Raw genomic sequence first — 16,169 nt, 5'->3', positions numbered from 1 at the left:
GGTTGTGTTTTAGGTACTTTAGCAAGCGTTTATGCAAACTCGTTCTCGTACTCGTAAGAGGACTTTAGATACAGCTGAGGAGACAGACGAAGTTCTTGATATTCCGGAGAAGTTAGATTTTGAAGATTCGGATTCAGGAACTGAGCGGAAAGAACCAGTAAACATGGGTGATCGTATTGTTCAAGCTGATCCAGCTCTTATGGATTTTTCTTGGCCAAAAATTGATGACATTCAGTCAAGCATTCTTCATCCGGCTATTCAAGCTAACACCTTTGAAATCAAGCCGGGCACTATTCAGATGGTGCAGAATTCTGTTTCTTTTGGAGGAGCGGCGACTGAAGACCCCAACATGCACATAAGGAATTTTTTCGAGATCTGCAGCACTTTTAAGTATAATGGCGTGACTGATGAGGCTATCAAGTTAAGGCTTTTCCCATTCTCACTGAGGGACAAGGCTAAAGACTGGTTACATTCTGAACCAGCTGGGTCCATCACTACGTGGCAAGATCTTGCGCAAAAGTTTCTGGTGAAGTTTTATCCGATGGCAAAGACTGCTGCTATGAGGAGTGCTCTTACTCAGTTTGCGCAGCAACCTACAGAATCTATGTGCGAAGCTTGGGAATGCTACAAGGAAATGTTGAGAAAATGTCCACATCATGAAATGCCTGATTGGATGGTGATCACTGGTTTCTATAATGGTTTGGGGGCTCAATCTCGGCCCATGCTCGATGCAGCAGCTGGAGGCGCCTTATGGGCTAAAAGTTATACTGAGGCGTATAATCTTATAGAGACTATGGCTGCAAATGAGCATCAAAACCCAACTCAGAGGATGACGTCAGGTAAGGTAGCAGGTATTCTGGAAGTTGATGCAGCCACCGCTATTGCAGCCCAGCTTCAAGCGCTATCAATGAAGGTTGATTCTCTGGCTACATATGGAGTTAATCAAATAGCTATGGTTTGTGAGCTTTGTGCAGGTTCTCATGCTACGGATCAGTGTTCTCTTGTCAACGAATCTGTATAGTATGTGAATAATTATCAGCGATAATAGCAGCCTGTGCCAGCGACCTATCATCCTAATAATAGAAATCATCCAAATTTCAGCTGGGGGAATAATCAGAATGCTATTCAGCCACCATATCAGCAAGGACTGAGTAAACAGTTTAACCCACCTGGATTCCAGCAACCACAACAGTATGCTACAAGGCAATCATATCCTCAACAGGGAAGTACAACTGCACCTACTAGTGCTGATTTTGAGGAACTTAAGCTATTATGCAAGAGTCAGGCGGTTTCTATCAAGACCTTGGAAAATCAAATCGGTCAATTAGCCAATGCAGTGCTCAATCGTCAACCTGGCACTCTTCCCAGTGACATGAAAGTACCAGGCAGGAAGGAAGCTAAAGAGCAAGTCAAGGCTATTACCTTAAGGTCTGGAAAAGTTGCTGATGCTGAAAAGGCAAAAGAATGAGGAGCTGAAATTAGAGATGAAGAAGCTAAGCAAAAGGAGAAAGTGGCGGAACCAAGGAAGACTACTGTTGAACACACTCTGCCTGAGGCTAATACAGGGGAGAAACAGCTCTATCCTCCACCACCTTTTCCTAAGAGATTGCAGCAACAAAAGCTGGATAGACAGTTCGGTAAGTTTCTGGAGGTGTTCAAGAAACTTCACATCAATATACCTTTCGCTGAGGCTCTGGAGCAAATGCCTAGTTATGCGAAGTTTATGAAGAGTATTCTTTCAAGGAAGGTGAAACTGGATGACCTTGAGACCGTTGCTCTCACGGAAGAATGCAGCGCTGTTCTGCAGCAAAAGTTACCACCGAAACTAAAAGATCCAGGTAGCTTCACCATTCCTTGCACCATTGGCAATTTGACTTTTGACAAGTGCCTTTGTGATTTGGGAGCCAGCATTAATCTGATGCCGTTGTCGATCTTTAAAAAGCTGGATCTGCCTGATCCAAAACCCACATACATGTCTCTACAATTGGCTGATCGTTCCATTACTTACCCAAGGGGCATAGTGGAGGATGTGCTCGTCAAGGTGGATAAGCTCTTCTTTCCTGATTTTGTTATTCTGTATTTTGAGGAAGATAAGAAGATTCCCATAATCTTGGGAAGACCTTTCTTGGCTACTGGCCGTACCTTGATAGATGTACAAAAAGGTGAACTTACTATGCGGGTACAAGATCAGGATGTGACCTTCAACGTATTCAAGGCAATGAAATTCCCTACAGAAGATGAGGAGTGCTTTAAAGTGGATGTGATTGATTCTACGGTTACTTCGGAACTTGATCGCATGCTAATGTCTGATGCATTGGAAAAGGCCTTAGTGGGGGATTTTGACAGCGATGATGAAGATGGCAACGAGCAATTACAATATCTGAACGCTTCTCCCTGGAAGCGAAAGCTGGACATGCCGTTTGAATCTCTTGGTACTTCTGACCTCAAGAATGCTGAAGGAAAGCTCAAACCATCAATAGAGGAAACACCTACCTTGGAGCTCAAGCCATTACCTGAACACTTGAGGTATGCTTTTTTAGGTGATGCATCTACTTTACCTGTTATTATTTCATCTAACCTTTCAGGTAGTGAGGAAGACAAGCTCTTAAGGATTTTGAGAGAATTCAAATCGGCTATTGGATGGACCATAGCAGACATCAAGGGGATAAGTCCTTCATATTGTATGCATAAAATTCTGCTAGAGGAAGGTAGTAAGCCGACTATGGAACAGCAGCGAAGACTGAATCCTATCATGAAGGAGGTGGTGAAGAAAGAAATTCTGAAATGGCTGGATGCAGGCATCATTTATCCTATTTCTGACAGCTCGTGGGTAAGCCCCGTACAATGTGTACCTAAGAAAGGAGGTATCACTGTGGTAGCAAATGAAAAGAATGAGCTCATCCCCACTCGAACAGTTACAGGATGGAGAGTATGCATGGATTATAGAAAATTGAACAAAGCCACAAGGAAGGATCACTTCCCTCTTCCATTTATTGATCAGATGCTTGACAGGTTGGCGGGTCATGAGTATTTTTGTCTTCTGGATGGTTATTCAGGGTATAATCAGATTTGTATTGCACCAGAGGATCAGAAAAAAACTACCTTCACTTGTCCATTTGGCACGTTTGCTTTTCGCAGAGTTTCGTTTGGGTTATGTGGCGCCCCGACCACTTTTCAGAGATGTATGATGGCTATATTCTCTGACATGATTGGAAATAATGTCGAAGTGTTCATGGACGACTTCTCCATCTTTGGACATTCATATGATGAATGTTTGAATAATCTGCGCGCCGTACTCAAAAGGTGCGTGGAAACTAATTTGGTGCTTAATTGGGAGAAATGTCATTTTATGGTGCGTGAAGGCATTATTCTTGGGCATAAGGTCTCTAACAAGGGTCTGGAGGTGGAAAGGCCAAGGTGGGAGTCATTGAAAATCTTCCACCACCTAATTCTGTGAAAGGAATCCGTAGTTTTCTTGGTCATGCAGGTTTTTATCGGCGATTCATCAAGGACTTTTCAAAGATATCTAAGTCGTTGTGCAATTTGCTTGAGAAAGATGTGCCTTTCAAATTTGATGAGGAATGTTTGGCAGCATTCGAGACTCTCAAGAAGAGTTTGATCACTGCACCAGTTATTACAGCACAATATTGGAAAGAACCATTTGAGATGATGTGTAATGCGAGTGATTATGCGGTTGGTGCAGTTCTGGGACAGCGCAAGAAAAATCTCTTCCATGTGATCTACTATGCGAGTAAGACTTTAAATGGGGCCCAATTGAACTACACCACTACTGAGAAGGAGCTATTGGCTATAGTCTTTGGTTTCGAGAAATTTCGATCTTATCTACTTGGTACAAAAGTAACAGTATTCACTGATCATGCGGCTATTCGCTATCTGGTTTCCAAGAAGGATTCGAAGCCGAGACTCATTCGTTGGGTGCTTTTACTTCAGGAATTTGAGTTAGAGATCAAGGATAGAAAAGGTACTGAGAATCAAGTAGCTGACCATCTCTCTAGGTTGGAGAATCCCGATTCTACTTCACAAGATAGGACACTAATTAATGAATCTTTTCCGGATGAGCAGTTGTTTGCAGTTCAGGAGGAAGAACCATGGTTTGTAGATATTGTAAACTATCTCGTCAGCAATGTAATGCCTCCTAATTTGACCTCCGCTCAAAAGAAGAAGTTTCTGCATGAGGTGAAGTGGTATATGTGGGATGAACCATATTTGTTTAGACAGGGAGCCGACCAGATCATCAGGAGATGTATCCCGTTCTGTGAGACGGAGGGGATATTACGAGACTGCCACTCCACGGTTTATGGTGGACACTATGGTGGTGAGAAGACGACAGCTCGTATTCTGCAAGCAGGTTTTTTTTGGCACACTTTGTTCAAGGATGCTCATCAGTTTGTTTTAAGGTGTGATCATTGCCAAAGAGTGGGAAATTTGACAAGAAAGGATGAGATGCCATTAAATGTGATGCTTGAAGTCGAGGTCTTTGATGTTTGGGGAATCGATTTCATGGGGCCTTTTATCTCGTCTTGCAGTAATCAGTACATCTTGCTGGCAGTCGATTATGTCTCAAAATGGGTAGAAGTTAAAGCTTTATCGACAAATGATGCAAAGGCAGTGCTAAATTTTCTTCATAAGCAAATTTTCACAAGGTTTGGAACACCTCGGGTAATCATAAGTGATGAAGGGTCGCATTTCTGCAACCGTAAGTTCACTTCTATGATGCAGCGTTATAATGTGCATCATCGAGTGGCTACTGCCTATCATCCGCAAACAAATGGTCAAGCGGAAGTGTCTAACAGAGAGATAAAGCGCATTCTAGAGAAGGTTGTTTGTCCGTCAAGGAAGGATTGGTCTTTAAAGCTCGATGAAGCTGTTTGGGCTTACAGAACAGCATACAAAACTCCACTTGGTATGTCCCCATTTCAGTTGGTATACGGTAAGGGATGTCATCTACCTGCGGAGCTTGAGCATAAGGCCTACTGGGCATTGAAAAAGTTGAACCTGGATTTAGATGCAGCTGGTAAGAAAAGAATGCTTCAGCTTAATGAACTTGATGAATTTTGACTTCAAGCGTACGAGAATAACAAAATGTATAAGGAAAAGGTGAAGATGTGGTACGATAGGAAGCTACATCCTAAGTTATTTGTGCCAGGGCAACAAGTTCTCTTATTCAACTCTCGGCTCCGACTTTTTCCTGGGAAGTTGAAATCGAGGTGGTCTGGACCTTTTATTGTCAAAACTGTGTTTCCACATGGAGCGGTGGAAATTTTTGAGAATGATCCGGACCAAGCATTCAAGGTTAACGGTCAGCGTTTGAAGCACTACTATGGGGACATGGCAAACCGAGAAGTGGCTAGCGCCATTTTGTTGACTACTTGAGAAGGGTACGCAACGTCAAGCTAATGACGAAAAAGAAGCGCTGCGTGGGAGGCAACCCATGAATTGTTGTTACAGGAACCCTTAGAAGTTATTAACCTATCCAAAAACATAAAAAAATCAGAAAATCGGGGCTGAAATTTTTTTTTTCCAGTGACCCCCTGAGCGCCCACTCAGCTTTGCTGAGCGACCGCTCAGGGGTCGACTGCCAGAATTTTTTTTTAAGTTCAGAAAAAAAAAAACCAATTGTAGCCCATAAACCCACGATTTGTTCCCACTACCCCATCATTTTAACCCTTAATCCCCAAACCCTAATCTAATTTAACCTATTCCACACCCTATATATACATACACATATCCTACATATCTCCCACAAACTTCCTACACTTAAACTCTCTCCCAAGCACCAAAACTCAGTTCTTAAACACTTTTATTGGAGAATCAATGGCACCCAAGAGAGCACACACTATCGATAGCAGCAGCACAGTCCCTACTGCTGATTCATCAAGGGTTACTGCTCCAAGGCCTCGGTTGACTGACAGAGCTGCGGAGGAGGAGTACACTAGGCTTTTGGGGAAGCCGATTCTGAAGGAGAGAGGGTTTTTACCATCGGGGAGGGATGGTGAGTTGCTACCTATGATTGCAGAAAAGGGGTGGATAGCTTTTTGTGAGTCGCCCGAAGCAGTACCGATGAGCGTGGTTCGCGAGTTCTATGCGAACGCGAAGGCCGAAAAGAATGGGTTTTCTGTGGTCCGAGGGCTGACGGTTGATTATCACCCTGCGGCGATTCGCCAAGTGATTGGACAGCGAGAGAGGAAGCCCGAGGAGGAGAACTGGAATGAGAAGACTGCTGAGGATTTTGACTTGGATTTGATTTGTGCGACTCTATGTAGGCCGGGCACAGTGTGGACCTTCAAGACCGGCACTAATGAGTATCGTCACTTCCCGGTGATCGCTATGAACAGGTATGCCCGTGCATGGAATGCATTTATTTGTGCTAATATTTTGCCTTCTTCGCATGCACACGAGGTCACAGTTGAGAGAGCACAGTTGTTGTGGGGAATTCTTCATGAGGAGTACTATGTGGACCTTGGTGAGTTTATCTACCAAGGAATTCTGAAGTTTTTGAGGGGAGCTAAGCATATGAACATCCCTTATGCATCCACGGTTACGAAGCTGTGCCGAGCAGTAGGAGTGAACTGGCCGGCTCATGAGCAGTTGCAGTTGCCGGCAGCTCCGATTGATTCTGGAACTCTGAATGGGATGCAGGAGTGGACCGGTGGTGAGCCTGAGGAGCATGGGCTGGGTTATCATCTTCCAGGAGGGCGTCCAGCACGAGGTGCTACTATGGCTAGGCCTGGGCGTGATGAGGCTGGTTCTTCGAGAACTCAGGAGGGTGCTGGGATGGCTGATACCCAGTATAGGAGGCTTTCACGGCGGATGGATGCCATGTACGAGACGCAGAGCAGGTTTGCTCAGGAGCTCACCCTTGTATTAGGGACTGCTTTTCGGGGCCTTGGAGCTGATATCCAGTGGCCAGTTTTTGGTGAGGACTCTGCATACCCGCCGCCTGATACTCCACCCACTGAGGGTGATGATGATGATGACTCCGAGTAGGTATACCCTGTGTTCCTTTCTACTACCTTCACTGAGGACAGTGAAGATTTTAAGTTTGGGGGTGGTAGTTAAGGAATACTGTGTGTGTGTCATATAGTTGCATATTCACGATAGTTTAATTCATATAGTTGCATAATTTATGCCATATAGTTTTTTTTATATAGCTTTAATTGTTTATCATATCATGTAGCTCATGCATTTACCATGATCCCTTTTGCGATGATTTATCGACTGAATTGTGATATTGATGCGAGTGTAGTGATAGCATTAAAGTGATACTAAGTCGTGTAGGTTGATATGCATGCTAGAAGCACTTGTAATTCCACTAAGTCTTAGAGAATGCGTAAGGGCTAGATTGTCGTTATGATTTGATTGTTTTCGAGGTCAATCTATTTATTATGCTTAGAATTCGATAATAGGCTCTTAGTGATAAAGGCATGAAAAAAAAGAAAAAAAAATTGGAGTAAAAAAATGGAATTTGTTGCTAGTTGTGGCTAGGCGTCAAATGGCTAGTAGCCGGCTCGCATGTTGTGCGAGTAGTCTAGGGTTGAGCAAGATGGAGCGAAACACACTTGCTCAGAAATTTTATAAAAAAAAAACAAATTTTTGTGGTGTTTATGCATAATTGATTAAGAGTGGGCTCTTTAGTATTCGAGTTATTAAGTTCTTAGGGGACTTTGTGCCTAGTGACCTAAGGCTTTTAGAGTCTGGGATCCGCTAACCTAACGCTCGTTACATGGATACCATTGTATAAGTCTTTTGTGGACCTCACTCATTGCACGGTCAAATAAGCATTTGTGTTGTGAATAAAAAGCATGATTCCGTAATAAGCTCCAGAATTCTTGTAGTGTTGTATATCACTTTGTGCCTAGAATTTTTATTCTTTGTATGATCATGTGATTGCCTTGAGGATAGTCGAGTCATAATAATTGGTCTAGTTCCGAAGCATATCTGTTAAGCATTTGCACACACCACGTTTCTGGCTGTATGTCCATTTGCATGAGGTTATTTATCTTTAGTTGTCTAACTACATTTGTTGAGATGTTGCAATTTAATTGGTTTATTCGTAGTAAGGGGGATCGCTGTATTTTTATATAGATTGCATTCATGCATGTTTTTATTTGTTTTGAGTCTGTGACGCCTGAGGACAAGCATCGATTTAAGTTTGGGGGTGTGATAAGTGGCATTTTATACCATTTAGAACGTCTTAAAATGGCTTAAATTGGTGTCTTGAAATCAAGTATTTTATGTATTTGATGCGTTTTTCTAGTGTTTATGCGTTTCAGGGTATTAGTTGCATTTCGGGGGAGCAATCATCAAGAATAAGCCTTGGCGTGTTCATCATTGAGAGAGGGAAGAAATGGGCAGATTACGGCGAAAGAACGGAGCAAACTCAGGAATTTTCCAGAAGGGTCCTGAGCGCCCGCTCAGCTATGCTGAGCGGCCGCGCAGAAAGCTGAGCGCCCGCTCAGCTATGCTGAGCGGCCGCGCCGGGTCGGGGAAATAAATAATTTATTTTAGGACTTCTATTTCTGTTTGGCTTCCACTTCTATGTAATCTGAGTTTTATGGGACTATTATATAAGTAGATTTGGAGACGTTTTCACGAGAGAGGATCATGGTATTACGCAAGGAGCGAAGGAGATAAGGAAGAAGACCGTTTAGTGCACAGCAACGAAGAGGAGGCATATTTTCTTGTGATTCTTGTTTCGTTGTAACGTTGGATGCTAGTTTTCTTACCTTGAACTTATTTACTCTTGTGACGTACTCTGATTTAATATAATTAGATTAGTTATATTTTCTTGTGTTTGTTTATCATGATTTCATATGAACCCATGATGACGATAAGTGCTATTATGGGCTAATCGTGATCATGGGGTTGCAACGGATTTATTATGGAATTCTTTAGTTAATTGTTTAATACTTTAGCGTATGATGATTGTATGATATCTAGTTTTGGTTGTGCGTATTTGTCTTATGTGCGTCGCGAACATATAAGATAGGGTGTTAATCTCTTGTGAAGCGACGGTGGATCTTGAGATTTAGAACTTGCCATGCTAGCATAGGTTCATGTACGTTGTGCATGATTAGTGGGTAACTCTAACAGTTTTATTTGCCCTATATAATCAAAAGGAATAACTTGTGCTCAAATTGTTGTGTTGTCAATTTCTGTAGACATATAGGAACTCAACATAATTGATGACTATTCAACTTCTATCTTGATTGTGGATGTTGGTAGAATGGTATTAGTACAATGAAAGTTGGCTTTTATCAGTTTTGTGTTATTCGATTAATATCATCACTGTCGCATGCTAAAGGTAATAACAATGACTATTGAAGGAAGTAGTAATGAAGTTGTGATCTCATGAGTGTTTTATTATTGATAATTTGAAGTGTTAATTAAGTGATTAATTAAGTAGTTAATTGTAGTTAATATTTAGTCAACAATTCTAAGTGTTAGTGTCTTAACATTGAGAAGTAATCATACATTGGTGAATGAGTTTAATTAGACAATAAATTAGTCTAAGTCTCTGTGGGAACGAACTAGAAAGTATTCTATATTACTTGCGAACGCGTATACTTGCGTGAATATTAGCGTGTGTTTTCGCCCTAACACATACCTACTCATGTTGCTACTAATCTGTGATGTGGATGGGGGTGGTGGTTGGGGATTCTGTGGTGCTTCTTTGTCTGCCATTAAAGATTGATTTTCAGATCTTAAACTGTTTTTATGTCAACAGCGAGCTCTGGTACCAATTGTTAGGTCCGTTATCAACTATAGAGCGGGGGTGAATACAATTTATGCAAATAATTCGACAAAGCTTCAACAGAATCAACAGTTTTTATATTTACTGATAAAAACTGATTATAAACGTACTCTCTCAAAATGATGAACAAATATGCTTGAGAGCTGCTAGGTTATGCGAATGATATAACAATGTTCGCAATGCTTATAGCATGAACCTAATATGTGCTTTATATAGAGCACATCTACACAATCAGATAAGGAATCCTATTATATTACAATAAGGAAACTTATCCATGTATGATTGCTTCTGAGATAAAGTCCTTCACCGCCTTGAATATCTTCTTTCCTTTTCCTCCTTGAATATCTACTAAAGTGACAAATCCTGATGACATCATCTATTGATCATCAAGTACTGATATAAGTACCGATGATGCCACTCTTCAGTAAATACTGATATAAGTCCTGATATGAACTTCTGATAATTTATGTCCAAATATCATCAATTATATCTAACATCTATCTTCAACAAAACTCAAGGGATGCAGAAACCATCCTATTTAAAAATAGCTCTTAACGAGACATCTCACAAAGTGGCATCCCATAAAGGGCATCTTAATCTCAAAGGCATTTTCTTGAAGTTGAGTATTTTTGTAAACTTGGGTGTTTTCCTAAACTTGGGCATCTCCCTGATTTTTAGGAAAATCCATATATCTTACGCGTGTGGCAATATCTAACACAATAGAAATAAGATGTGCCCTACCCACCAAACATGTACCCTTTCGAAAGTACCTTGTGGCCTTATCTTCCTCATCTTTTTCTAAAGCATCTCCCATAAATTCTTCTTGCTAAAAACAACCAGATGACCTTGGTAATCATACCGAAAGAGAAATCCTTGACATATGAGACTGATATGCTCAGAGCATGCCCTGAAGAGCCACTCAGATTATTGAGGATGTGAGGGCACGTCCGCTGAAGCTAAACTCTCGACATACTAAAATAATTATTGTACTTCATTTGCTTCTTTGCAAATCATGTCAGTAATTTTGAGAAAGATGATATGTGTATTTCAATAAAGTCGTTCCTTCAGAAAGATGGCCTTGGAGAGGTTACTTGTAAGTTATAACTGCTTAGAATATAACATTACATCCTTATTTGGAGGAGCTCATTGATGTCCCGGGGCCTCACCTTGACGGTCAAGGGGCGCATCCTAGGATTCATGGTACCTCTACTCTAATAGCTTCTTTCCTTCTGAAGTTCCAATATTAAGATTCTCCTTATAGTTAATAAAGTTCACCTCACCATCAATATTTTTTTGAGGGCACGCCCTGAGGAAATGGCGTGTCTTAAGAGACGAGGAATTGGTTCCAATCGAGCCATTCTTCAAGTAGTGACTATGGATCATCAAGACATCTTCATTGAAAACTTCCATAGACTTTTTCTTCTGAGAGCGCGCCCTGAGAGGGTAATGCTCCACTGAATATCTTACATGCAGAGGGCGCGCCTTAATAGATTGTGATGCAACGCTTGCTAACTCATTAAATATTTTCTAGATAAGATACCCCACCTAAAAGAACTTAAATAATATGAAATTTTAAATGTTACCCAGTGGACGCGTCCTAGATAGACGGACATGTCCAATCAGCGAATTTTTCTGGAATTTGTTGGAAATCATTTGGGCCTTAGATATATTAATCAAGGCGCGTCCTAAAAGTTTGTGGGGATCTCCTTCATGCAAAATTGCTTTCATAATCTTCTTCCTGCACAAGTCCCAGAAACAAGTAATGGAAAGCATGAAAAAACTAGTTGAGTGCTACTTTGAAAGATCATTATAAAGACAATGACTAGCTCCTGGTAATAATGCCTTCTTCTTGGATTGTTCTCATCCTGATAGTCCTGGAATTTGACCCTGATTAAGTCTTCTAAACAGAATAGGATTCTCAAATCTTCTAAATCCAATAGGATTCTCAAATCTTCTAAATCAAATAGGATTCTTCAGTTTTCTAGTTGGAATTTGATTCTCTAATCTTCAAAATTGATTAGGATTCTTCAATCTTCTAACAAGAATAAGATTATCCAATCTTCTATACCATATAGATTTCTCCCAATTTTATAAACCAAATAGTTTTCTTCAATCTTTTAAACCAAATAGGATTTTTTTAGTGAAAATTCACAGCTGTTGTTTTTCTCTGTTTCTAGGTTGTTCAACTTGGATTCTTGTAACAAGATCATCTATGAAATTAAAGAGAATTCAATAAGTTTTCGCGTAGGCTATATGATCGTCCAAATATGACTTACAGAACTTAAGATAGGGCCAAAACAGTGTAAGTAAATTGCTTAACCCAACAAATCCGAATTTTGCATCCAACTTCGCTCCTTAGTGGCCATGGTTACAAACTTCAACCCCCTGGCTGGAAATCATCATCCATGAATCTCCCTCGTGGCCGCGGCTACTGTATTTAAATCTCCTTCGATCATCCTGGCCAAAAATAGTTATTCATGGATCTCGATCATGGATGTTATTTGCAACCTCTTCCATGGATATCCTTCAATTCTTGCATTAAAGAACCTTGATCATGATGAGACATCTCTTCCTCATGAGATTATGATCTTGATCAGCACCCCTCCTTCTAGGCCCAATTTATTTTTTTGATGGAGGAATTTGATAACAAAAAAAATTAGGGTTCGTCGTCGGAATGAAAATATACGATGGTGGTTATTTACCTGAAAAGTGAGCGGAGTGTGGTGGTTGTGATGAATTGGGGAGCTGAGATTGCTTAGGATTGGTGGTGGCTTTTTAAGGCTCTCGCTTCTGACCCCTTATAATTTGTCTACGTATCCCTATTTATAGGGAATCAATCCAACATAGTTCTTGGGTAACAAGAAACCTAATGGTCTTAGATTTCTCATCCCGAGGCCCAGAAGGAAACCTACTGGAAACCGTCTTCTACTAGCTTTAGGAATATCCACCGATGAGGCCTAACCAAAAAGACCCAAGGCACATCCACGGCTTCAAGACTTCACGGATAAGGCATCTCCCTGGCTGTAGGTAACCCTCCGCTACAAGCTATTTCTCTAGTTCGTGAACGCAAGTAATGCGATGGTTTATCCCAAATATTGGATACATTCTTGTCTCCCGAATGAGGAGCCCCCACCAGATAATAGGATAAGTGATCCCAAGTTTTTGGGTGCAAAATGAAGAATAATCTGAAGTCTCCCAACGAGGACACCCGTTGACTACCGAGATAGAGCTCCCAAAGCACACACCAGAGTCTACCCCACATCCCCAAATCATCATTAGACGTGACATTACAAATATATCTAATAATCTCCCCGAACTTGTAAATTAGCATAATATACAAGTTCAACAGATATTTGATGATGTCAAAAACATTAAGTACAAATGCATGAGAATTTGACTAGATAACTACATCTTACAGTCCTTATAGCTTTACCATCCTTAAAGTCTGATATCAGCTTCAGTCTGTATATCCTTCAGAATTTAAGCAGTTGTAGATCTTTGACTTGGCTTTAGTATGTGATCTCTTTAATATCAGGAGTTGTTCTGAGATAGTTTTTCAACAGACTTCTCTCAGCATATTCAAGTTCATTCTGCATCCTCCTTTTTGCATCTTTAAGTTCAACTGTATCTTCACCTGTTTGGAAGATAGCAGCCCTGAGATCATTTATTTTTGCTTTCCTTATATCCTGATCCATTCTGATGATATAGGCTTTATCAGACTCTAGATTGAATTCAAGTCCCTTAATACCAGAAAATGTAGTGATGATTTTTGCAGTATTAGGCTTCATTTCAACAATATCACCATTGTGATTTCTGTATTTAGAAAAATATGGCCTGTCAGACTTTACAGAGTAAAGTTTCTTCTGCCTTTGAATATCAGATTTTAAATAACTGGCAGCACCATTTGTTGATCTGTTTTTCACTTAAAGTAGAAATAGAACATGTTGCAATTCTTTAAAATACTTCAATCGAATAGCATTCTTCCTAATCTGAAATACCCTCCCATCTGTCATAAAATATAACATGATATCTTCTTTCAAAACAGAGTGGTAAACCATTTGTACAGACTCCAATTGATTCAATCCTTCAGGAGTTGTTCCTACTCCTGGTTCACTTAAGGAAGTTGGATCATTGGTAGTATTGTTTACTCTCTTCTCTTTAGAACTACCCAATCCTGATTTGTCTCTAGCTTCCTTTCCTCTAATAACTCTTGCATCAAAACCACTTGATGTAGTCTTCAAAAGTTGAGTAGATTATTGAGCTTTGGTAAAACCAGGTAGTAACATCCTTGAAGGTTTAACATGAGCAATGTTAGAGGTTTTCTTTTCTTTATCTTCTGATATCAAGCCACTTGAGCTATGTCAGAGGTTACTTGCTTCACTGTAATATCAAATTTTACTAAGTCCTGATTTTGAACAACATGAGCTATGTCAGAGGTTGTTTGAATATTCTTTTTCTTCAAAATCAGACTAGTATCTTCATCAGATTTTATCCATGATTGGCATATATACCTTTACAGGTTCATCAATTTTTGCTTTGCCCTTGAATCTAGGATCTACCTCCACTTGTGATTTGGCTTTGGTTGCCTCAGAATTTGTCTTCTCCTTAATCACAATTCCCTTAGGCTTTGGAAGTTTCTTTCAACAATAAAAGCTTTAGACTTGGATTTGACATTTTCTGCTTTAAGTCTGGCTTCTTCTTCTTTTATACTTTCAAAGTCCATTCCTGGATTTTCTTTGAGAAATAGTCTTTTTGAAATTTCTTCATCCAGCTTCTGTAACTTATGGTATTGATAGTAAACTGTTGTTTCCTTCCCCTTAAGCTTCAATGTCTGCATAAACTTCTGTGATTCTTGACTTTCACCCTGTATAGGAACATCAGGCTTTGTCAGAACTTGTTTACCAGAACTTATTCTTCTATCAGCATCAGAGCTTGATCTCTGTGTAGAAGTTTCAGCTTTCCTAAATGAAGAACCTTGACCTTGACCTTGACCATGACCTCAACCCTTTTCAGAATTTCCCTGGTCATCATTTCCATTATCCTTACCCTTCAGTGGTTGAATAGATTTGCATTTGGACTTAATCACTTTCTCCCCCTTTTTGGCATCAGTAGGTAGAAGAAGAGAGAGAAATAATTCCACTGAGGATTGGATCTCATTGAGTTGAGTTTGCTGAGAAGCTTGATTCTTTAGAATTTCAGAAATCTGATCTTGTTGCTTGTCCTGAGTCTTTTCAATGTACCCAATTCGGTCAAAGGCTGGCTTAAAAAATCTGTTCTTTTCCAATTTTACATTCATATCTTGCTGGATCAGTGATTCTTGAATTTTGTTCACCTTGTCATGAGTTATTAAGTGTTGACCTTGAAGGTGCCTGATACTCAATGCTGTAACTCTAAGCTGTGCCTTGAAATCATCATTTATCAGCATTTCATCAGCTTTGGCCAGGTGCTCAGCAAGTATGTTCTGAGTTGGAACAAAATCAACTGTGTTCCACTCCTTAGTCCACTCATTTCCTCTAGGAGTTTCACTCCAAGGTACCGGTGCATCCTCTCTAACAAACTTCTTGATTAGATCAGCTTTGGATAGAGCTTGTTGAGGTGCATGTCCAGATGGACCAGCTGCATCAGCATCTACATTTGTAGCAGCTTCACCAGTAATTTCAGCATTGTCAGCATCAGAACTTACAGAGCCTGCAGTATCAGCATTCTCTGATAGAATAACAGTATGTGAGGCTATAGAGGTTTCAACATCATCTTCTAAATTCTGATCTGTAACTAAGTTCTGATCAACATCCAAATTTTGATGCCCACCTAATATCTGATCTTCAGCATCTAGATTCAGAATTGGTGTTGTTGGAATATCTACATTAAAATCAGCATCTAGAAGTGGTGTTGTTGGTGGAATAACTTGAGTGGGTGGAGCTTCCAAGTACAGAACATCAGGTACAACCAAGTTGTGAATATCTATTTCATCACTTGTACCTGGATCTTCAGCATGTACTGGATCATTAATAGGAGACACAGGAGGTGTAGGCACTTTTTCTGGAATATCCTCTTGTTCTTGAATAGGAGACTTGTGAGCTGATTCAGCAGTGGGAAGTAATTCAATTACTATAGGTTCTGTTGGGATCAGAGATTCCTGACCCCCTTCCTTAGCTGCTGCTTCCAGGATTTCTTCAGAGTATGATGATTCACTTACAGCCCTCCTGGCTCTTTGCTTTTTAAGTCTCTTTGCTGAAGTAGAGACTTTGGGAGCTTCATCATCAGAATTTAGCTTTCTAAGCCTTTTGAGGGGCCTAGAACTCCCAGTTTCAGTATCTTTATGAGAAGAGATCTTCTCAGCTTCTACAATAATAGGTTCTGATATTGGAACATGTTCCTCAGTATCTGACTCATC

At 40.4% G+C, this 16,169-nt stretch overlaps 1 non-coding gene across 1 annotated transcript; it reads right to left on the bottom strand.

Annotated features, from left to right (window-relative positions):
• Positions 1 to 556: 556 nt before the first annotated feature.
• On the bottom strand, positions 557 to 663 carry LOC141694209 (small nucleolar RNA R71). Its single transcript, XR_012563534.1, has one exon. It is a non-coding gene; the product is annotated as a small nucleolar RNA R71 (small nucleolar RNA).
• Between the last annotated feature and the right edge of the window lie 15,506 nt (positions 664 to 16,169).

This window comes from Apium graveolens, chromosome 10, assembly GCF_009905375.1.
Source record: "Apium graveolens cultivar Ventura chromosome 10, ASM990537v1, whole genome shotgun sequence".
Taxonomy (NCBI): domain Eukaryota; kingdom Viridiplantae; phylum Streptophyta; class Magnoliopsida; order Apiales; family Apiaceae; genus Apium; species Apium graveolens.
The sequence above is the reverse complement of the archived record's forward strand: the minus strand, read 5'-3'. Positions and strand labels throughout refer to the sequence as shown.